Genomic DNA, 5,936 nt, shown 5'->3' on the forward strand with positions numbered 1-5,936 from the left:
GGTCTATATATTCGGTGTTTACTTGATTATTATGTAACTTTTAATCCGTTAATCGGATTTGGGTGAAACGAAGGGTAGATAAAAGTATGTGTTGAATAGAATTCTATGAGTCAATTATTGATAGATATTTATGATATGTGAGCAGAAGAGGCAAGACGTAGGAAGGGGAAACAGGTAGTTGAGGAGTAAGACGATTGTGATTGGAAGCAAGTGCAGTGTAGTAAGCTAATACCAGGCAAGTGTTCTGAACTTTCTCGAGATATTGTAGTACTTGATAGTCTTGTTGATATTGCAAGTGCTTTGTAGCACTGAAACCCAAACCCTGATTCCAGTTATTGTTCTTGAGCCATGAACTTTATTCTTTCTAAGCCATTGACTATTGTATACCTCAAAAACGAACCACAAATCTACGATACTACTCCACAAATACATAGAAACTAAAAACCAAACACTGAATTGAGTTACTTATATACTCAACCCATTGTATCCTATTCTTTGAAAGCTCAAATCTTTGAAACCCTGAAATGTTGATTCCTTTGTTATCCAATTCTTTCATTACCCAGCATCCAAGCTTTGAAATTACCTTGTTGATTCGTACAAGGATTGAAACCCTTTCATTGTTAAGCACTCACTGTTGTTAATGATTCCGGTTATTGTTTATTATTGTTTATTCTGTTATTTTGTTGGAATTGGATTGTTTTTATAAAATTGTGGACCAGATTCGTGGTCAGACCATATAATGGTCAAGTTAGGCCAATGTGTGCCTTGGATCCAGTAGTTAGAGCAATGTTGTGTGAGTTGCTGATAAGTGGCATTTTATACCACTTAGAACGTCTTAAAATGGCTTAAATTGGTGTCTTAAAATCAAGTATTTTGTGTATTTAATGCGTTTTTCTAGTGTTTATGCATTTCAGGGTATTAGTTACATTTCGGGGGAGGAATCATCAAGAATAAGCCTTGGCATGTGTTCACCATTGCGAGAGGAAAGGAATAGGCAGATTACGGCGAAGAAACGGAGCAAGCTTGGAATTTTTCCAGTAGGGTCCTGCGCGCCCGCGCAGAAATGCTGAGTGGCCGCGCAAGGTCGGGGAAAAAGCTGAATTATTTTAGACTTCTACTTCTGTGTGGCTTCCAACTTCTATGTAATCTGAGTTTTATGGGACTATTATATAGGTAGATTTGAGACGTTTTCATAGAGAGTATTAAGGAGATTATGTTTTAGATTGTGTTTTACGCAAGAAGCGAAGGAGATAAGGAAGAAGACCGATTTAGCACACCGCAACGAAGAGGAAGCATATATTCTTATGATTCTTGTTTCGTTGTAACGTTGGATGCTAGTTTTCTTGTTTTGACTTATTTACTCTTGTGACGTACTCTGGTTTAATATAATTAGTTTAGTTATTATTTTCTTGTGTTTGTTTATCATGATTTCATATGAACCCATGATGGCGATGAGTTCTATTATGGGCTAATCGTGATCATGGGGTTACAACGGATTTATTATGGAATTCTTTAGTTAATTGTTTAATATTTTAGTGTGTAATGATTGCATGATATCTAGTATTGGTTGCGCGTATTCGTCTTATGTGCGTCGCAAACATATAAGATAGGGTGTTAATCTCTTGTGAAGCGACGGTGGATCTTGAGATTTAGAACTTGCCATGCTAGCATAGGTTCATGTACGTTGTGCATGATTAGTGGGTAACTCTAACAGTTTTATTTGCCCTATGTAATCAAAAGGAATAACTTGTGCTTAAATTGTTGTGGTGTCAATTTCTGTAGACATATAGGAACTCAACATAATTGATGACTATTCAACTTCTATCTTAATTGTGGATGCTTGGTAGAATGGTATTAGTACAATGAAAGTTGGCTTTTATCAGTTTCGTGTTATTCGATTAATGTCATCACTGTCACATGCTAAATGTAATAAAAATGGCTATAGAAGGAAGTAATAATGAAGTTGTGATCTCATGAGTGTTTTATTATTGATAATTTGAAGTGTTAGTTAAGTGGTTAATTAAGTAGTTAATTATAGTTAATATTTGATCAACAATTTTAAGTGTTATTATCTTAACATTGAGAAGTAATCATACATTGGTGAGTGAGTTTAATTAGACAATAATTTAGTCTGAGTCTCTGAGAGAACGAACTAGAAAGTATTCTATATTACTTGCGAACGCGTATACTTGCGTGAATATTAGTGCGTGTTTTCGCCCTAACAAGTTTTTGGCGCCGCTGCCGGGGACTCGGCGTATTTGTTTAGTTTATGTACTTACCATCATTGGTCATTAGGACTCAGTGATTAGGACGTAGTAGTTACTTACTCTTTTCGGTTGTGTTTCAGGTATTTTAGCAAGCGTTTATGCAAACTCGTTCTCGTGCTCGCAAGAGGACTTTAGATACAACTGAGGAGACAAACGAAGTTCTTGATATTCTGGAGAAGTTAGATTTTGAGGATTCGGATTCAGGCGCTGAGCAGAAAGAACCAGTAAACATGGGAGATCGTATTGTTCAAGCTGATCCAGCTCTTATGGATTTTTCTCGGCCTAAAATTGATGATATTCAGTCAAGCATCCTTCATCCGGCTATTCAAGCTAACACCTTTGAAATCAAGCCGGGCACTATTCAGATGGTGCAGAATTCTGTTTCTTTTGGAGGAGCGGCAACTGAAGACCCCAACATGCACATAAGAAATTTTGTCGAGATCTGCAGCACTTTTAAGTATAATGGCGTGACTGATGAGGCTATCAAGTTGAGGCTTTTCCCATTCTCACTGAGGGATAAGGCTAAAGACTGGTTACATTCTGAACCAGCTGGGTCCATCACTACGTGGCAAGATCTTGCGCAAAAGTTTCTGGTGAAGTTTTATCCAATGGCAAAGACTGCTGCTATGAGGAGTGCTCTTACTCAGTTTGCGCAGCAACCTACAGAATCTATGTGCGAGGCTTGGGAACGCTACAAGAAAATGTTGAGAAAATGTCCACATCATGGAATGCCGGATTGGATGGTAATCACTGGTTTTTATAATGGTTTGGGGGCCCAATCTCGACCCATGCTCGATGCAGCAGCTGGAGGAGCCTTATGGGCTAAAAGCTATACTGAGGCGTATAATCTTATAGAGACAATGGTTGCAAATGAGCATCAAAACCCAACTCAGAGGATGACGTCAGGCAAGGTCGCAGGTATTCTGGAAGTTGATGCAGCCACCGCTATTGCAGCCCAGCTCCAAGCGCTATCAATGAAGGTTGATTCTCTGGCTACGTATGGAGTTAATCAAATAGCTATGGTTTGTGAGCTTTGTGCAGGTTCTCATGCTACGGATCAGTGTTCTCTTGTCAACGAATCTGTTCAGTATGTGAATAATTATCAGCGACAACAGCAGCCTGTGCCAGCGACCTATCATCCTAATAACAGAAATCATCCAAATTTCAGCTGGGGGAATAATCAGAATGCTATTCAGCCACCATATCAGCAAGGGGTGAGTAAACAGTTTAACCCACCTGGATTCCAGCAACCACAGCAGTATGCTACAAGGCAATCATATCCTCAACAGGGAAGTGCAGCTGCACCTACTAGTGCTGATTTTGAGGAACTTAAGCTGTTGTGCAAGAGTCAGGCGGTTTCTATCAAGACCTTGGAAAATCAAATCGGTCAATTAGCCAATGCAGTGCTCAATCGTCAACCTGGCACTCTTCCCAGTGACACGGAAGTACCAGGCAGGAAGGAAGCTAAAGAGCAAGTCAAGGCTATTACCTTAAGGTCTGGAAAAGTAGCCGAGGATGAAAAGGTAAAAGTAGAAGCTGAAGTTAGAGATAAAGAATCTAAGAAAAAGGAGAAAGCGGCGGAACCAAGAAAGACTACTGTTGAACACACTCTGCCTGAGGCTAATACAGGGGAGAAACAGCTCTATCCTCCACCACCTTTTCCTAAGAGATTGCAGCAACAAAAGCTGGATAGACAGTTCGGGAAGTTTCTGGAGGTGTTCAAGAAACTTCACATCAATATACCTTTCGCTGAGGCTCTGGAACAAATGCCTAGTTATGCGAAGTTTATGAAGACTATTCTTTCAAGAAAGGTGAAACTGGATGACCTTGAAACCGTTGCTCTCACGGAAGAATGCAGCGCGGTTCTGCAACAAAAGTTACCACCAAAACTGAAAGATCCAGGAAGCTTCACCATTCCTTGCACCATTAACAATCTAACTTTTGACAAGTGCCTTTGTGATTTGGGAGCAAGCATTAATCTGAAGCCCTTGTCGATCTTTAAAAAGCTGGATCTGCCTGATCCAAAACCCACATACATGTCGCTACAATTGGCAGACCGTTCCATTACTTACCCAAGGGGCATAGTTGAGGATGTGCTCGTCAAGGTGGATAAGCTCTTCTTTCCAGCAGATTTTGTTATTCTGGATTTTGAGGAAGATAAGAAGATTCCCATAATCTTGGGGAGGCCTTTCTTGGCTACTGGCCGTACCTTGATAGATGTGCAAAAAGGGGAACTTACTATGCGGGTCCAAGATCAGGATGTGACCTTCAACGTATTCAAGGCAATGAAATTCCCTACAGAAGATGAGGAGTGCTTAAAAGTGGATGTGATTGATTCCGCGGTTACTTCGGAACTCGAGCACATGCTAATGTCTGATGCATTGGAAAAGGCCTTAGTGGGGGAATTTGACAGTGATGATGAAGATAGCAACGAGCAATTACAATATCTGAACGCTTCTCCCTGGAAGCGAAAGCTGGACATACCATTTGAATCTCTTGGTACTTCTGACCTTAAGAATGCTAAAGGGAAGCTCAAACCATCAATAGAGGAAGCACCTACCTTGGAGCTCAAACCACTACCTGAACACTTGAGGTATGCTTTTTTAGGTGATTCATCTACGTTACCTGTTATTATTTTAGCTGACCTTTCAGGTAGTGAGGAAGACAAGCTCTTAAGGATTTTGAGAGAATTCAAATCGGCTATAGGATGGACCATAGCAGACATCAAGGGGATAAGTCCTTCATATTGTATGCATAAAATTCTGCTAGAGGAAGGTAGTAAGCCAACTGTGGAACAGCAACGAAGGCTGAATCCCATCATGAAGGAGGTGGTGAAGAAAGAAATTCTGAAATGGCTAGATGCAGGCATCATTTATCCTATTTCTGACAGCTCGTGGGTGAGCCCCGTATAATGTGTACCTAAGAAAGGAGGTATCACTGTGGTCGCAAATGAAAAGAATGAGCTCATCCCTACTCGAACAGTTACAGGATGGAGAGTATGCATGGATTATAGGAAATTGAACAAAGCCACAAGGAAGGATCACTTTCCTCTTCCATTTATTGATCAAATGCTTGACAGATTGGCGGGACATGAGTATTTTTGTCTTCTGGATGGTTATTCCGGGTATAATCAGATTTGTATTTCACTAGAGGATCAGGAAAAGACTACCTTCACTTGTCCATTTGGCACATTTGCTTTTCGTAGAGTTTCGTTTGGGTTATGTGGCGCCCCGGCCACCTTTCAGAGATGTATGATGGCTATATTCTCTGACATGATTGGAAATAACGTCGAAGTGTTCATGGATGACTTCTCCGTCTTTGGACACTCATATGATGAATGTTTGAATAATCTGTGCGCCGTACTCAAAAGATGCGTGGAAACTAATTTGGTGCTTAATTGGGAGAAATGTCATTTTATGGTGCGTGAAGGCATTATCCTTGGGCATAAGGTCTCTAGCAAGGGTCTGGAGGTGGACAAGGCCAAGGTGGGAGTCATTGAAAATCTTCCCCCACCCAATTCTGTGAAAGGAATCCATAGTTTTCTTGGTCATGCGGGTTTTTATCGGCGATTCATCAAGGACTTTTCAAAGATATCTAAGCCGTTGTGCAATTTGCTTGAGAAAGATGTGCCTTTCAAATTTGATGATGAATGTTTGGCAGCATTTGTGA

At 40.5% G+C, this 5,936-nt stretch overlaps 1 non-coding gene across 1 annotated transcript; it reads right to left on the bottom strand.

Annotated features, from left to right (window-relative positions):
• Nucleotides 1–2,890: 2,890 nt before the first annotated feature.
• On the bottom strand, nucleotides 2,891–2,997 carry LOC141715994 (small nucleolar RNA R71). The gene has a single exon (XR_012572730.1). It is a non-coding gene; the product is annotated as a small nucleolar RNA R71 (small nucleolar RNA).
• Between the last annotated feature and the right edge of the window lie 2,939 nt (nucleotides 2,998–5,936).

This window comes from Apium graveolens, chromosome 3, assembly GCF_009905375.1.
Source record: "Apium graveolens cultivar Ventura chromosome 3, ASM990537v1, whole genome shotgun sequence".
Taxonomy (NCBI): Eukaryota; Viridiplantae; Streptophyta; class Magnoliopsida; order Apiales; family Apiaceae; genus Apium; species Apium graveolens.